The 19324-nt window shown below is 36.7% G+C and overlaps 1 protein-coding gene across 1 annotated transcript in view; it reads left to right on the plus strand.

Moving 5' to 3' along the window:
• The window catches only part of Dok6 (docking protein 6), a 424913-nt gene that overhangs the window by 300165 nt on the left and 105424 nt on the right, over positions 1-19324 (plus strand). The gene's annotated exons all lie outside the window — the stretch shown is intronic.

The raw sequence follows: 19324 nt of genomic DNA on the forward strand, positions 1-19324 counted from the left end.
TGACAGGCACACATCCCTGTATATACTTGACTATAATAATACTTAATTCATAATGTGTATCACACCCGAGTTCTATATTTTACTAAACTTAGAAAATTAGAGTTACTAGGAATATTTTAGCATCAACAAAAAGGTAAGGAAAATATAATACTTTTATGGTTGTGGAGAAACTGAAATTGTATAAAAATCAGCTTTTTGAACACTGATTTTTGTTGTATTTACTTTTAATACATGTATTTAATTTTCACCATCTCTTAGTTTCCTGATTCTTAGTCATTTAAGTAATTATAAATTTACTAAATTCAGTGATTTCAATTACTATAAATAAAGCAGACCCAGAAGAGATTTTTAAACTAAAAATGGAGCAAATGATATATATGCAAAACATTTGGCTAATTCTCATATACTTTTATCACAAAAGTCCTACAAAATAGGTACTCTGGCCCCTGATATAACAAATGATGGGAATAAAACTCAGGAATGGAGATGAATTTGCCTACATATATAGTAGAATAAATTTAAATATAATCAAGGTGCAAAACTCCTGTCCTCATTATAATGCAGCCTCGCTAATACTTCTCAAGCTTCATGTTGATTGGTCAAAGGAGGTAATTTGCCCAGTGGATGTTCATTGTTTCCAAAGAAAATTTCCAACAGCTCTTACCACTTATCTTTTTGCACAAGGAAATATTAGATTATGATGAACAAAATTAATGTTAAATGGAGAACCAGGACATATTTCAAGATATCCAGACACTAGATTTCATGAATATGCCTATGTGGTTCATGGATTGATAATTGTCTTACATTCTATCAAGTCTGTTCTGCCTTGAGAACAGAAACCTATTACATAGGTCACATGTGAAATTGAATATATTGTTTCCTTATTACTGTGAGTAGTTAACTTATATTCAATCTGTAGCATCTTTTATTCAAAACTGGCTCTGTATTCGCTTGGACCAAAGTTGTATCTTGATAGCACATTCAAAGATGTCAGGGGCTGCAGAAGCACAAGGCTCAGAGTTGTTTGCAGGCATTAGCTATGAGTTGCCTGATGGTATTATTCAAGCTAGATCTATGGTTCCAGACCATTGTTATAGTCAATTAACTGAACAAATTAGAGAAAAAGCATCCAAATTTATTTTCCATATATAGCACCTGGAACGTGGCCATTGTGTGTATATGTATGTGTATGTATATGTGATGTGTGTGCACTAGTGTCTGGCTTCCTTTTCTATCTCTTTATTTTTTATTAGTGCCATTTTCCATTCTTCTAAAGTAAAAGGGCCTGAAAATTTTTAAAAATTTTTAAAAATTACAGAAAATACCTGTATCTCATTCTTCTATCTATTTCAACCACAACAGCGCTGGATTTGTATATCTGTCTTCTCCATACCTCCTCCTTTTCAAATAGAATCAGTAAACTCTCTTCCAATATAGTAGGCCTACATTATACCATGGTGTATCACAATGAAACGTAAAGTTTCCTGGATTGCATAGGAATTAAACCTGGAATTTGGCCCCGAATCTTGTCAATACTCCCTGCAAAGTGATAAAAACAAGTTCCAGAGTCAACTATGTATCCCACTATAGAGGAAGAGAAACACTTTGTTGGTGGCCCATGTCTTACTTCAGGCTAAAGAGGCATCCAGGGTGCAAAAAAGAAATAAGTCAGTGACCCAGTTTAATCTTGTAAATGTGCTGATAAATAATAATGTTTCTAGGAAAAGATTCTTTATCATAAAATACTTTGAGCAGGATGCCTCTCAATTAGGATTACCTATGGAAAAGAAGCTACAATCTATGGATATATGCAGTGGAGTTCTCCAGCAACTGCCAGTTACAGCAAACATTTTTATTACAAAAGATAAGTCCTCCCAGTACTCAGGAGGCTGAGGCAGGGGGATCCCTGTGAGTTTGAGACCAGCCTGGGCTACAAGTGAGCTCAAGGCCAGCCTGAACTGCATAGTGAGACCCTGTCTCAAAAAGACAAAAAAAAAAAAATAGGCAAGTTCTAACTCAGACTTTTCTTTCTGTGTGTGCCAGCTGCAGGCATCACACAGAGCCTCATGAAACCGGAGTCCAGTCTGAGTCAGGTCGTGCCCTCCACAGGCAGAGGCAAGACTGTGGAGAGGTGTTCTGGATTCCCAGACCTCCTCCTGCTTTGTCCAGCCTCTTGATTGTTTCAGTTAGTGTAAAATCTCAGGATAATCTGACCCTTTTCATTGGCTCACCCACCAATGTGCTTGAAATGGTTGACAGAAAAGAAGTAAAATGAATTTAGAAGTAGAAGTGATGATCCATTAATGTTCCTTACAAATGAGGAATCCTTAAAACTAAACACTTTCAGCAATATATCTGGGTCAGAAGAAAAAATAGCAGATAAATATTTCAAATATATGTTGATAAATATCAATATACCACAGTAGTTCAATAAAAAGAGTAGAAAAAGATTTGACAGGACAAGTCACCTCAGAAATTAGCTATTTGGAAATATTTGTATGCTGAGTATGTTACTCATACAGTGATATTCTTCAAAGTGCTGAGTGTATCCATCAATGTGTGAAGAACTTGGATAAGTTGAGTTACATTTCCATTGACTCGCAGATTACTCCAAAAGTACATAAATCGAGAAAGATTTGATACAAATGTATGTATGCAAAACTCCCACATCGTGCCACAAAACCTTATTTTACATATTTTTTGCTATTTTTGTAATAAATTTGAATAGAATACTCATTAGCTGGGAAAGATTGCTGAAATGACAATCCTTTATATCTGACTAAATGTGGTACTATGACATTATACATTTCTCACATTCAGATCACATAATTAAGTGGTTTAGGCTAAAATCCACAAATCTGTCTGTTGAAATTCACTTGTTCAAGATTCTTAACTCCTTTGGGTATCAGTTTCCTGATCTGAATACTGGAGATTTTTGCCCTGGCCAAGCAGAATTGAGATAGTGCACAGGAAAAGAAATGATCACAGTGCCTGACCAAAGGAAAAGCAGAGAGTTAATTGCAGTAACAGCTATAATTAATGAAACCCATTGGTCTTACCTGTAAAGTTTTAAGGCAGTGGCTGAACTTGAAGGATTACAAGATCTTTCTGTATCAAAAATGCAAGTAGAAGCCAGGCTCGGGTAGGACCCTCACATGCTACACTTAGGAGCATATGGCCTGGCGAGTTTTCAACCCACAGAAGCATCCGTTCCTTTCAAGCACGCTGTCCTGCATGGCAGAACTGTCAGTCAAGTGTCTTGTCAACCTCAGACCTGATGAAGACTGGGAAACACACTTTTGATGCTTGGCTTTACAGATCAGTGAGTTCTTCCAACCTTACAGACTTAGAAATAAAGGACTCTAAAGTTAACATTTGATGGGCTCATGCTCCATTACTCTGTAAAAGGATTGTATTTTAACCAAATTGAACCAGGATCTGACTTGTTCCACAGAAAGTCCCCATATCGACTTTCTATTTGCTTTTCTATTACCGCTCTGAACTCACTTGGTGGTTTTTGAATCCACATTCATTGTATTCGTTATGTTCCTATTAAGAAAATTGGCAGAAACTGGTTTATCCAACAGAGAGCCAGAAAACAAAGCCATTAGTAATTCTACTGGAATTAACTAATTCCTTTGTAAATATAAAATCTAATCAAAAGAAAAAGGAATACTTATGCAATATCATTTCAACAGCTGAGTCCCACATATAACCACATGAATTTGTTTATATTCCCCCACTGCACCAGGCAGGTCAGGACACCAAAACATCTTGTCCAGGGAAGGCCAAGTGTACCCTAGAACCCACCCAGATCAAACTGCACCTCATTGATGAGGCGCTGCTCCAACCCACCAGCCTAAGGAGGGAGTCAGCCAGTCTATGTTATTCTATAAAGTTGTGTCTAGAAAAGTTAACTGGAAGAACTGAGAAGTCACCAGAGAAAGAGCTGAGAAGTCACCAGAGAAAGAGAAATATGGAGTGATTTAGTATGCAACTAACTTTGTAATTATAAATGACAAGCTATAAATATATTGCAGAAAAGTCTAAAAATCAGTATTTCTATTTCTTCTTTACTATGGAAATAGTGAAAACTCTTTGCTGGAATAGCTAGGGTTTTTTTCTGGTTTTGTGTTTTTATCTGTACAGTTTCCTGTGATTCACACTATATCCAAACTATTCTTCTCCTACCATAATCTGTAAAACGTTACTCCTTTGCTTTCAGTTCCCAATTGACACTTAAAGAAAATTCTGAAATTGCTCCAACAGCTTCTTAAAATTGCTTTGCATGACAGAGTGTGTAAAGAATGAGCATGAATATCTTCCTGTGATTACCTATATCCAGGAGTCATTTTTGTAAAATTGTACTACTGCCCCAGAATAATGTTTAGAATTCTGCTTCTTTCCAAACAGTGAGTTGTGGATTAGTTCTAATTTCCATTTGGCCATAGAAATGACAAAACTGTTGAGCCAACCTCAGTCCCTGGGGAACATTGATCTGATTTCTGTCCCTAGTTTTACCTTTTTTCTGGAATGTTATTTAAACGCATGTGTGGGTAAGTTCACATACCACCATTTTAGGTTTCTCAAGATGTTTTATGTGCAGGGCTTTATTCCCTTCTACAGGAGAGTGAATATACTATGATTCCTTAGTCCATCACAAGTCAAGAATCTTAAACTTATTTTAGGGTTCTTGGTTCATGTAAAGTAATTAGTTTACATTTTAAGGAGTAATTTTCACAACTGCTGCACCACAAGCAGAGGCTAACTCACTTTACTCCATAAATTCTTCAGTTCCCACATAGATGTCTTCCTGGGTTTTACTCCATATATGATGCAATATCTCATGACAAAAAAATTGTTAATACAAAGACTGAGGTGTAAAAGTATTCATTAAATTATAATTATATATAATACAGTATAATAGTACATAGTATATTAATTGCAACTATTAGTGTATAAGATGTAAGCTTTGAGAAGTAAAAAATTCTATAAAAACAATAGAAAATGGGAACATATTTTTATATTGCATTAATAAGTACTTATTAAGCAAAATTACTTTGCGTATACTAGTAATAGTTTTAACCAGTTGTATTATTATCTAGATTTAGTAAAAACATTAAATTAGATGATTGCCATTGACAAAATCCTTTCCCAGGAGTGTTTGGCTGTAGTCCTAGCACTTTGGAGACTGAGGCAGGAGTACAAGTTGAGGCCAGCCTCAGCTACATAGTGAGATTCTGTCTCAAAAAAGTAGGAAAGGAAGAGAAGAAACACACATGTGTATGCACGCATACACTTGTACGCATACTCACAAAATACTTTCTGATAGCTCCCGAGAGCAGGGCACATGCCATGACACTTTAAGCCCACATAGGAAGAACACAAGTCAGTCAAGAAGCAAAGGGAAAGAAAGACAGCAAGACTCCTTATTTCAGAGCTGACCAGCCAGGGTAAGCAGGTTAGGATTGGCCAGCTGGAATATTTTCAGGCGACTCTTAGGCAGAGGCCTTTTGCCTCCCTGTCTAGTTCTGGCTGGGAGGTGACTAGGAAGGCCTGAAGGCAGGGGAAGCCCCGTAGGAAGAGGGAGGTGGACTGCTGGTGAGCGGGCTTGCATGTGAAAAGCAGACTGACAGGTGTGCTTGCTGTCAGGAGCACCCTACATGGCAAAGAGTCAGAATATACAAAGTAAAAAATATCGTTAATATAATAATATGTTTTCTAAGTATATTCTTTTGTGAAACCCTTTGGGAATGTTTCTTTAACAAATTCCCTTATGAATCTTTTCACTGCTCTTTTAAAATCAGTAGAAGGTTGCCTTGTCTAGCCTTGTGTGGCTCAATTCTGTGTTGCCATGGCTGGTGGGAACAAGAGCTGAGGAATCCGTGCTGTCCACGTTGAATCTGGGAGTCACCAGGGAGTGGATTGTTTCTGCTTCTCTTTGAAATTCACTGAGTGCCAAAAGAATTCTGAGTGGATGGGAGGAAGTATTGGAGTGGAAGCACACAGCGGTTGACCAGAAGCTGAGAAAAACATGTGATTTCCTTGCAACAGGGAGAAGCACTGAACTGCTTAATCCTCTTTTCAAAAAAGCAGTAAATTCATATGTGAGTTAAAAATAAAAATACAGTACATTTTACCAAGAAAGGAACTATGAGTTGGGGGTGGAAAATAACAAGGTAGTAAAATTGTTAGAGAAATTGCTTCTATGCTATTATGATGAGGCTCCTATTTAGCTTAAAAAGGGAAACCTGTTTTATGCCATGCCTATCAAAGACTGAGCAATCATCTTCCCTTGTGTTTATAGCTTTTCCTATCATAGAGGAGAACTTGTCTGGTGTTTCTATACCAGCCATGAATTCTACCACTCAAATAAGCCCAATGATATTTGTTATAAAAACCTATTTCATCTCCAGTCTGCTAGTCCTCTATTTACCCTGATTTTTTCACACTGCCAAAATAAATCCTAGAAATCCACCACATAAAATCCTAGAAAAGAAAGCCAGAATGACCATCTAATTGATATATAAATACCCTGTCAGAAAGGAAAACTGGACATTCTATTCACATTCTAAATAAAAGCTAAAATAGTAAGAGTACACTGTGTCTTAATACATTCTAATGTGAGAGAAGCCCAATACCCAAGCCCCCAAACTATGGATTCAGCTGTTAAGTAGAACAGAAGCAAAACTTTAATTGCAGTTCTGCAGAGAAGGATGTCTGTCCATAGGCAGGCACACACCCATTCAACAAGAATTTGCCTTTAACCTTCCACCTTCCCTTCCCCTGTCCCTCACTGGCTGAGATCAAGGAGTACGATCTTCGGGATTACACTATAAGTTCCTCTTAGTCACTTGGAAAAACTCACCGTTCTCTGTGAATTGCTTTGATTGTGGAATAAAGGTTGCTTACTTATCAATTATCTAGTTCTAGAATCTTCTTCTCGGACTTTCGGGGGCAGGGGGCTCATTCTTTTGAGGTCAAGTCCTGTGGCTCAAAATAACTGCCTTAACTGTCAGTAAATTTCCATCCAAACTTAAACCCAAATGAAAATAAACCACTTGTTTCTCTCTATTCCTTACATCAATATATTAAAATCCTTGTAATTCTAAGATTTTAGAAGAGGAAAAAATATGGTAAAATTGCCAAAGGTAGGTTGCAATCAACATGTGAAAGCCCTGGTTGAGGGCTTGAGGTGGAGGAGTGTCTTGCAAAAACTTAATTCATACCAATAAAAACATGGTTTAAAGATTAAACATGAAACATGGTTTAGTAAACACAAGATTTGCATTGATTATATACATATAGAGAGATTATATTATATTATACTGATATATATACATAGCTATAGATAGAATACATATATATATAATTTATTACTTGGGTTACATAATTAAGCAAAATAATAACTACCTGATTTCCAAGATGTTATACTGTTATAGCCATGTGTTTGCACAATTTGCCTATATATCTTGTTTACATCAAACATTAATTAACATATAAAATATACTTAGTGGATAATTAAACATAGTGTTTATGTTAATTAATAATTATAGTTAATAATTGTAGAACAAAGCATATATTACATAATGATATTATTTTCATGTACTGTCATTACTTATTTTCTCTTACAATTTTCAGTTAATTCCCTTGCTGGTAAACTCAACTTGTAGTCAGAGCTCTCCCTAACAGATTGCTGAATGATTTTCAAGTGTCCTGATGTAAAACATGACTTCTATTACATCATTTATTATCTTGTATTATTAATAATACTTATTGCTTCCTTTACTGTAAAGAAGCCCTATAGAACTGATACTAAGACTTATTTGTCCTTGTGTTTTTGGTGTACATACATATAAGTTGACTCTGGAATTAATGTGCTTTCAAATTACAATGAGTTTTTAATTGCAAAGAATTAAGACAGGATTCATATTACATTTATTTCTCAAAATATTTAAATTACAATGTCTAGTGTTGTTGCTAGAATTTGCCAAGACTCCCTCTATTAAGCCATTTTGTCAGCAGCTCCAGTCAACATGCAGCATTTACAAAGACAGGATCTTGGGGACAGTGGACATAAATTGTCTCAGGAGGAAAAAAATATGTTAAAATACAACTTTTTTCAATAAAAAATCTGTTATATGGACACAGTCTTAAAATAAACAGAACACAGCAAAATGAGATTACATGAAAAACAAGAACAAATAATGGGGAATGATAACAAGCCTCAATGACACTGGGTCCTGGGATTATCATATTCAGATCTGAAGATAAACATACTAACTTGAAAAGATAAAAGACAAGATTGAGAATTTAGTCAAAAAAATGGAAACTGTTATAAAGATGAGTAAATGCCAGTTTCAGAATGAACAAACACAATAGTCTAGATATTTACCTACTATCTGAATCTTGGTGGTATAAAATAGTATTATTAATATTCTTAATATCATTATCATCATCATTTCTCACAGTGCCCAAGTTGACTAGGTTCAGCTCAGCAGTTCTTGCTCATTCAGTTCTCTCATATGGCTGTAATCAAATGGTACTAGGGATGGAGTCTTCTCAGAGACCTCCTTATCCACATGCCTGGAGGTTGATGTCAGCTGTTGTTCTAGAGATCAACTGGAAAAGTAAACTGAAACAAAACGTACACAATACCCTCCTCATTATGACCTGAGCTTCCTCCAAGTTTTATGACTGAATTCCAAAATCAAGTGTCTAGAGAGTGTTGTGGAAGCTGATTTTTGTTACCTAGAATCGGAAGTCATACAGAATCACTTCTGTTTCCTTGCCCCATATTCAGCAGAAATTGGGGAAGATCCTTCCTTTTGTTATTACTAGTGATGACAATATACAGTACACTTGACAGCAAGTATTATGAGCTAGTAAGATGTACACAGCTGCAGAAGAGATACACTGCCTATGACCTAGAAATTAGGCTGAACTTCTTAACTTGATAAGGACACACATGGTCACCCATCTATGTGCCAGGCACACATTTATACCCAGGCACACATGGAATCACATACACAGACATACATGCATGCACTGATGCACACATATTTACCTCCGTGAAGACCACACACACAGACATACATGCATGCAACTGTGCACACATATTTACTCCCATGAAGACATGAGAATATACATGTGCACACCTGCCTACAGCTAATATGTTATTTAATAATAAGAAGGCTGAAGCCTTGCTGCTAAATCAAGAACAAAGAAAATATCTTCCCTCTCACCACTGTTTTACAACACCACAATGGAAGTCTTAGGTAATGCAATAATCCAAACGAAGTTCATATAGATTAGGAAGAAAAAATAAAACTGTTTACAAATAATTTTATCACCTATGTAGTAAGTTTAAAAGAATCCACAAAATATTTCTGGAACAAATAAGCAAGTATAAGGTTGTAGGAGACAAAAATAATATGTGGCCTTGGAATGTAGTTCAGGAGCACGACACTTGCCTTGCATGTGTGAGTCCCTAGGTTCAACACCCAGCAGTAAAAACAATTTTTAACATACGAAGGTCAATCCTTTTCATATATATCAGCAACACATAAGTGGTATTTAAAATTAAAAGCACAATATCACTTACATTAGCACCCTCAAAAATGAGACATGGTACTTAGATATAAATCTAAATGTGTACGTCATCTATGTGAGAAAAACTATAAAACTGATGAAAGAAATCAAAGAAGAACTAAATACTTAGAGAGATAGTCCACGTTCATGAATAGTAAACCAAATATTTGCAGCTCTTCCAACTCTATCTGTAGATTCAATTCACTCCCAATCACAAACATAGCCATCATTTTGTGGATACTGACAAACTGATTCTAAAGTTCATAGGCAGAGGAAAAAGACCCGAAATGGCTAACACAATACTGAAACAAAAATGAAGTTAGAGAATTAGAAGAGTGACGATACCCAACTCAAAGACTTACAATAAAGAAAGTTAATTAAGTCAGTTTGATATTGGCAAAAGATTCGACGTGGACAAATGGAACAGAACAGAGACATATACCTACACAAGTATAATCCACTGTTCTTTCCACACCACAACCTTCTCAATGGTCAACTACATTGAGAAACATCATGATTCTGTAGTGCCTATATATGAAAATATTATTATGTTACTATGATGTCAGGGAAATTTCAACATTTATCGTAACCTCTCAGTTTTGGACTCAAAGTTTGCTGAGTAATAAAATTACAACAGTTGGACATTATCAAGGAAATGTGTAATTACATTGATATTTGGGTTTCTCTGTTGATCCTCATAGCTAATTCCAAATTTAAAAGAGCCTGCCAGAGACAGTGATGAAATTTACAAATAATTGCTAAGCCAATATATAGAAAATATTAATGCACACTTTTAACATTATCATTGAAAAAATTTATCAAAGTTGATAGTTTTCCTAAACTATTGTTCGAGTATGAATTTAAACAGTTTAAAGTCTTCTAATTCTTGCTATAATTTATGGGGACCTAATATTTATGTCCATTTATCTCTTGAAATACATTCACTTATCTCTTTAAATAATCACAAAATTTCAAGCTGTTGGTTTCTGGTTTTTGAAATGCAGTGAATATACTGATTGTATGACCATACACCTTTAAAAGACCATTTATTGAAATCAAAGTCAAACTTTAAAAAACAGCTTGTAAAGCAATTCATCCTCAGTGGCAAGTTTAATCAAATGTAGATAGTGCTAACATAAAAAACGTGCAATGTGTGGATTCCCATAGAAAAGACTAAAAATAATCAGAAAGAAGAAAGATGTTTTAGTTCTTAGAAATGCCCTACATACAGCCTTCCCCCAAAATGTGCACGAGTTGAATTTTTACTTTATTACCATTTTTAACCTTAATTTTACCTATATTAACTTGTACAAGGTTGCACATAAATTCTAAGGCTTGCTTCCTTCAGGCTGTAAGAAAGAGCACAGCCTCATTACCTGAGACATTGTCACCAAGTGGGGTTTGAGGAGCTCCCCCAAAGAAGAAATGAGGATGCCAACTCACATTGCAGAGTAGATTGTAAATTAACCATTTCAGAATGATCCAGTGTGTGGCACAGGCTGATTTATTGGGCAGTGTTAAAAAGTAAGGGAGAACAGGGAAAGAGCTTCAGCTTGAGGAAATGAAGGTTACCCTGATAAACAGGTTCAGACTGCCCCCTCACTAAAGAGCAAAGTCAGGGTGAATTGAACAGAGTAGTTTAGAGCCTGGGTGATAGTTATCTCAATTCTGGTTTTATGGCTCCCGGTAGAATCCTTATGGCCAGAGGACAATTTCATTTCTAGGAGATAATTTTTCATTCTGGGGCTAGGGGTACAGACTGGGTTCCTGTCATGCGGTAATTGCTCCCTCTTGGGGAGGTGATCTCATGATTGGGTGTCCGGGAGGCTTTGCTTTTCTTGGAACCTGCAGAGATTGCAGGTTTAGGACAATGACTAGAGACTTCCAGGCATCACTGTAAGGGGTCCAGAACTGCACATTGTACAAGCTGGCAATTTGATATCCTCGAAAATCCTAAAAATTGCATTTACCTTGGTGTCCTCAGTCTTAAACAAGGATAAGAGGAGCTAGGTAAATTTAGGGCTGTTATAAACCTTGTATTACACATACTTCTTAAGTGCTTAACATACCTATATGCAGAGCTGAGCAGGGAGCCATGCTAGAGTTTTAAGGTGATGCAGGAAACCAAAGATTGAAGGCAGTGATGCCAAATTTGATCCTGCTTCATCCCGTTTCATTGAGCATCTATAGGTCTGGTCTCTAGGTCCCTGTTATAAATGCCTCTTTGTCTTAGTTTATTCCTCAGTCTTGAGGGAATTAGGATGTTGATCAAGCAGGTTTTATAAGTTTTCTAGCTGGTGGTAAATTAGTATATTCAGTATAAGCTGAGTCTTGAGTTTCTGGAATGCCAGGTCACAAGCCTAGGGAGTAAGGTCTCCTTGCTACCTAAATTTATTTCTTTTATCTACCTCAACATTGTACAAATGTTTGGATTAAAATTTTCCCTCTTGAATCATTGTTAGGAGATCACAGAGTGTTGTAGAACCCATGCCTACAGTCTTTCTCTGGAAGTTCTTTTCTCCAGCAAGATCATATGTTTGTAGAACGCCTATAAAATGTTTGTTTAGTTATTTGAAGATCAATGGTGCCTCAGTGAAATATTTACTTGAAGAATGCACATTTTTTATTTTGATGTCTTGCAGTGGTGGGGGCTTATTGAAGGTCTCAACAGAAGTTCCAAGCCAGGTGATTATAAATATGATGAAAACTTTAAAAACTTTCATAAAGTTTTCAATAAAAATGTGTTTCTGACAATATAAATTATAAACTTAAAAAGAATGCTTAATCTATCTAAAACGAAACAAAAAAGTATACTCTTTTCCATCACACTTTGTTGCTGCATGCAGCACACTTTCAGGTGTATTCTCTTTACCTTCAATAAGCATTTTCATCTCTGCATCCTGACACTAGTCATCCATCAAAAAATGCTAATTGTATAGTTCTTGCCTAAGCTGTGTACCTTAGAAAGAATTTCTAAAATCTGTTAGAAACACTACAAATGTACTCCAAATATGTATTTCATACATTTACTAATGCAAATACAAAATGGAGAAAATATCTACTAAAGAATTATTTTTCTTGCAACCACAAAAGACAACCTATTATATATGAAGCAGCACTGTCTTTTTAAATAGAATGAAGCTAAATGATCACCAGAAGTATATTTCGTCTAGTATGAACTATGAATATATTGGATAAGATCTGTGCAGCCTTTTATGAGGTTTAATTCATTAGAGAATTTTTAGACTGCAAAGGGTCTTTTCAAGGGTACATAGGGATTTGAAGCATTATGTAACTCAAAGGAAATGAGACCTCCCTCAAAAAAAAGATACAGGGCTATTGCAGGCCTCTTTTCAATGGATCTCTGAATTTAGTTCCATATTATACATTAAGTCTATGTGTCACTTTTGATCACTACTGAAGAGCTTTGATATTCTTAAAATATTCTTCAAGGAATAAAATGATACTAAGGTTATTCATATTTATACCTGTGGACTTTTAGCTAGGAATTTTTTAAAAGGGCATTATCTAAGTAATTTATTATTATAATCTTCAAATCAGTTCCTTCAAGCAATCTAGCAGCTTCTCCTTAGTGTGGAGGAATAGTGAATATGAACAATCAGGTTTCAGAGCTGACTGGTATGCTTTCTCCCAAAGTAGCCATCTCTTTATTAGTTCTCTCAGGGTCTCAGAAGTGGACTGCGGCTCATTGTCTGAATCATACAGTACTTGTAATTTACCAAACACCCAATTTAAAAATTCATCCCTTGAATTTTTCATTTTTGTCCTTAATACACGTTCCCAGAGAATTCATAAGAAATATACACCTAGAAAGGCATGGCTCAGGGTAGAAAAATACTGGAGTACTGTTTATTATCATATTCCATTTAATTTTGCCGAGGGCTGGTCTGTCCCAGTACACGATTGTATGACTTGAGCTTCAGACTACATGTGCTCTTTGGCCTAGCTTGAGACACCCTCTCAGCCAGGGGCCCAGGATGCTGAAAGTCTGTATTCATGTACCTTGATAATGCAGTACTGAAATGCCCTACTGTACCCCCTAAATGCAGAATTTTTACATACACATGACATATGTACAACACACATATTAAAGTCCTTAGAACATATTTTTCTGTATTGTCTAATTCCATTCTTTTTTGTACTCTTTAATTTATTATTTTAAGTATAAATTCAACAACACCTGATGACACTCATGGCCCGTAAGCCTTCAGAATCTCATATGTGTGGAAATATAACTCTTCTTAACTTCCAATATGCAAGCATTGTGCCCTCAGCTAAGTTGCCCTGGCTGTTACATGGACCCCAAGAAATACAATCTCATTGCTTTCCACTTTCCCCTGCCATTATGACATATTGATAATATAGTAATAATAGCCTAGACAACCCTCCAGTCACATAACACATTTAATAGTTTTGTGCTTTTATTTGTAAAATCTTATTCCATCAGTTATCTGTTGCTGTGTAGCAAGTTACACCAAGATTTAATGGCTTAAACACCAACCACTTACATTCATGTGTCTCCAGGTTATCCTAGCACTGGTGCTAGGCTGGGCCAGTTCTCATGATAATTTGTCTCATCAATTAGCAGCACAGACCAAGACTTGAAATTGAGCATGATTCCTACCCTCCTGGTGGTTGGTTGAACATGAGTGGGGCATGTGTGTCTCACCATCCAGGGAGCTTCCTGGGTTTGTTCTCAGGATGGAAGGACTGCAAAGCTGCAGAAGACTCGAAGTGAAAAATACTTTGTAAGTTCTTGATCATGTTTCATTTTCTGTTTCTCACTGGCCAAAGCAAGCCACAGATGGACACAGACCCAAACAATGGAGAGAAATGCCATCTTTGGTAAGAGGTGATTCAAAGGTTCATTGCAAGGATGTGGCTACAGGACAAGAAACACTGTGTGACTGTTTTTGCATTCCTCAGTAAGAGGTGTTGTGGGTAAAGAATGAGCTTTGAAATAAACTGTTAATTCATCTCAGATTCCATTATTATTATTATTATTATTAGCATTTTTCTTATTGTTCATCATAACAGCCTTTAGACAGATATTATTTTCCTTATTTTATAAAAAAGAATTAGAGGCTCGGAGAGTTTGAGTAACTTACTATTAATTATCATTAGGCCTAGAGAGAAATAAATACCCTACTCAAAAACTCAACTAAGAAGAATTCAATGTACACACTACTTACAGAATAGTGAGCATGATTAAGGAATAATCACAGGATAAATAAGCACTCCGAAAGACTAGCACCACAGCCAAGCTTTTACCCACCCACCCACTTCCTGATGCAACACCTGAAGGAAGCAGGGAACCTGAAGCCAGAGAGAACTTTGGTCTTGGGAAGGTAAGCACTGTCGATGCCACAGGACTGAGGCAGGAGGTAGAGGGTAAAGTAGACACTTCAACTGCTCACTCATTTTCTGTTCTCCCTTTGGCCAAAGCAGAAGGCAAGAAGCTGGGCTGGGGAAGTCAGCTTCCGGGCACAGTCCAAGGAGATAAAACAGGAAGGATAGATAATAGATTAAAGGTACAGATAGCATGCATTCAAGGTCAACGAAGTCATTCTCAGCACAACTCATCATAGAAGATGTTTGTAGAAGATGAATCCTGAATTCCTTTCTTCAACTAGAAGAGTAAGTTGAGAATTATTTGGTTATTTTCTTTGACATGTGTTTTCATTAGTAGCAAAATACTTCATAGCATACAGTATGTTAATTTAAAATATCTATAACAAGCATTTTGCATCAATCTCTAAAATTATCGTACAGAATCCTGAGGAAGTATATATCATTGCTTTCATCACCAGTGAGACAGGTCTAAAATGAACTCTGGAAAAATGCAAAAACCATAAAGAAATAAATACTCATAGAAATTCTGTTTTCTTATGCTTTAAAAGTTGATATTTTAAGGCTGGAGATTTAGCTGAGTGGCACAGCACCTGTCTGGCAAGCACAAGGTCATAAGTTCGATTCTCAGTACCAGAAAAAACAAACAAAAAAAAAATTGATATTTTAAAGAGAATCACAGAGAAAAATACACAAAGGCATGCAAATCCAAAGTCAGATACTAAGCCTTTTCCATTTATTTCAGTCCTGATCAGCTATAAATACTTTTTCATACTGCCTTTCTATTAAATATGTAGAAAACTGACAGTAGGAATAGGGATGGGTTATTTGGCCTGAAATTCTAACTACATCATCTGCATGCTCCACTGCACTAAATATAATGAAACTTGCTATAGGGGGAAGTAGCACAGCCCCTGAGAACAAAAATGAATTTCAAAAAAGGCAACAGTACCAGAGCCATATAATCAAAACCTTCTGCTGCAAGAAAAACAGATTGAGAAACAACCTTTCTATGAGCTGGTGAAATAGCAAAGTGCTTTTTGCTCCCTTCTCAAATGCTGCCCATGTTGGGGAAGCAGAGGGAGATTTCCCTTGTGGAAAACTGCCACTTTTCCAGAGGAGGCAGTTTTTCACAGACAAAGTCTCTGGCAAGAACAATTGCTAGCTTGATAATGCACACACTGGGGTGAGACTGGGGCCTGTCAGAGGTATACGGGTCGCAGTCTGAGAACAGGAAACACCATCTCCACACACAGACAATGTGACGTCACCCAGGGATTTGGCAGAGGGCCTGATACTCAAAAACACAACAGGAAAATATCACTAGGCAGGAAGTTTAATCTCTCCAGATAGTGTGCAACTCTTCTGCAGCCATCTCTCAAAATTATGCTAATAGCATCTTTCACTACATAGTGCTTGGGAGAGCTCGAAATGCATTCACAGTTTGATCTCCATAGGAGTGCTCTGAAGTATATAAGACAAAGTTTCAGAGATGAGCAACCACACACTTGGAGATTAAGAGACTGTCCCGAAGCCCACAAATCTGAGGCCATCCTTTGGCTTCTCCTCATGATGTTAAAAGCCTTCCAAAGGCAGATTTTTCACTTTGTAATTTAACCTCACTACTGCTTTGGGCAATCTAATGCACCCAGCATTTCAGTACAGCTCTCAAAACTCCTAGCCTCCTTCAGACATAATATTAGCTGAAAAGAAATGCAGGATATTTGCTTTCTTTTTTTGTTGTTGTTTACTTCTTCGCTAATTCCTTCTTTTCAATTTGTAGGAAATCCTAATAAAAGTAGCAAGAAATATAACCACTGGGAATTGCAATGCCAAATCAATCCCAGAAAGGAAAAAAAATCAGTATGAGTTATATAAGATAAGTTTACAGCTCAAGCATTTAGAATCTTAGGCAAGTGAGTAATACAAAACCCTTAATCGTTAAGATTCTGTAATTCACCCTTATATTCAATGAGAAAAATAAAATCCTGTAGGTATTGCTTAGCAGTAGACTGTCTTTTGTTCATACAGAAGATAGCATTTAAAATGAATATTTCATGGAGCCTTAACAGCTGGCAATGATGAAGGAATATGTTTCACTAAGATTGCTTTGATCCATGAGAAGTATTTACAGTATGCAGCCAAGGGCACTGACCATTAAGAAAAATAAGATAAAATGTATATCGCTTGAATTCCCATTAAGTCTCAAGGGTAAAAGAATAAATTTCTCTCAACTGTTTTCCTTTGGCATCTTTATTCTGTTCTTTATAACAGTTGACGCTGGGTTGAGAATAGTAGAAAACATCCCAGTAAATGTCAGCCCGCTCCTTTTTGCTGCCGTGATGTTGTATTCTGGGCTGGGACAGGGAGAAGCAGGGCGGTGGCCAGTTTACTCTGCTCCCCACCTTTTCCCTGTCACTCAAGAAGGGCATCTGCAAGGGGTCCAGGTGCTCAATTAGCTACCTGAGCTGCCTTATACAGTTCTTGCCAAAATAATGAAACATTCTCCGTTGGCATGGGCTGCTACTTAGAATTTTTTGGTTTTCTTTCCTCTTCCTGATCATCCAGGCAACTGTCTCTTCATATAGCCCGCTGGCTGGCAAAATCAAAGATGTAGTGGCTCCCACTTCAAACTTCATGAAGTTAACACCACAAAATCAGACTCTATTTGTTAATACTTTTCAGTTATAGAAGTGATTCAGTCATTGCTACCATGAGCCCAACTTTCTCAGTGGCATTCAATGAGTAACTGAAGACATTTATGGAAATATCAAAGAAATATACTTGGGTCCAGCATCTTCTCTGCTTCTCTCCTTTACAACTGAATACCTAATACCTGGTTAACTGGACCCGTGTCTTTTAACTTGAGTTATCCACGAGAGAGAATTTGTCTGACCATCCAGCAGCTTCGGTAATCACAGACACGGAGTCAATGCAGTCAGCCGGCACTGTGGGCAGAATGGGCGTCCAGGAAAGTTGAATATTTTGTGAGGACAGGACTTTGAAAATAATTCCTGCATTTTAAATTTGACTCTGTGTGCTCTGCCACTTTTGATCTTCACTCCTTTCTTCACGGCTCCTGTAACCTTTTCTGTCCTCGGGATACAGTCAATTTGTTCACCGAGAAGTGCCCTTGTTTGAATAATCACCTTCTGAACTCACTCCTTGTTGGGTTTTATCACCATTTGACCCACTAGCCTTGCTCATTCATCTTCTGCCTGCATTTTTTTCTTCTTTAACCTCTTATTTATTTGCGGTTCTATCTGTCAGCCCACACTGTTTCTCCAGAATTGATTTTAGCCTACTAATTCATACTCTTCTATTTTAGGTGTAAATTACCGTAGCAGAAAGGATTTTATGCCCAAATATGCCGTGCCCTAGTGACCCTTCCTTTACTCTCAGACTCTGTCTTAAAAAAAATTGCATTGCTATAACAAAATGCCATAAATTCAGTGGCTTATACACAAGGATTTCTTTCTTACACTTCTGGAAGCCAAGATGTCCAAGATCAAAATACTCATCCTCATAGATCGCACCTTTGTGCCACATCCTCACATGGTAAAAAGTCAAATCAACTACCTTGTGCCTCATTTATAGAAGCATTGGTCTTACTCATGAGGGCCTAGTTAACTCCCTAAGGCACAACTCTTAATCACTGTGGGGCTTAGGTGTCAACACAAGAATTTGGTAAGAACATAAACATTCAGTCCATCCCAGACTGTTTTTTAAAGTGAAGGAAATCTAGGTCTGATGTGCTGAACATCTAAATATATTATTTTGGGTTTGGGTATTTCTGTCATTTCTGACAATGGCAGGATCCTTTCTAGTGGATATGATAAAATATACTCAGTCCTTTTGGTATCATCAAGTAATTATAGAGGTCAGGAACAATAGCGGAGAAACATTACAAAGAGATGTGGGTCAAAATATAGGAAAAATATTTTCCTCTCAAATTCATGAAGAAGCTACAGACCTGACTTGAGGACTGTAAGAATGTAAAGTCAGAGTAAATTAATACTTTTGCTGACTAATTATTACAGGTAAAAGAGCAAAGCTGGCACTATCTGAAACTGTGTTTTACAATTGTAGCAAGTTCAAGAATTTAACACAACTCTGTTGAATTTGGAAAATGTAAATTTTCATTATGGAATATATACATGTATTAAAATGTCACATAGCTGGGCGTGGTGGCACATGCCTGTAATCCCAGCACTCAGGAGGTTAAGGCAGGAAGATTGTTGTGAGTTTGAAACTAGCCTGGGCTACAAAATGAGCCCAAGGCGAGCCTGAACTGCATAGCTAGACCCTGTCTCAAAAAGACGAATAATAATAATAATAAAATAAAATAAAACATCACATT

Source organism: Chinchilla lanigera, unplaced genomic scaffold (genome assembly GCF_000276665.1).
Source record: "Chinchilla lanigera isolate Chin_1 unplaced genomic scaffold, ChiLan1.0 scaffold00001, whole genome shotgun sequence".
NCBI classification, from domain to species: Eukaryota; Metazoa; Chordata; class Mammalia; order Rodentia; family Chinchillidae; genus Chinchilla; species Chinchilla lanigera.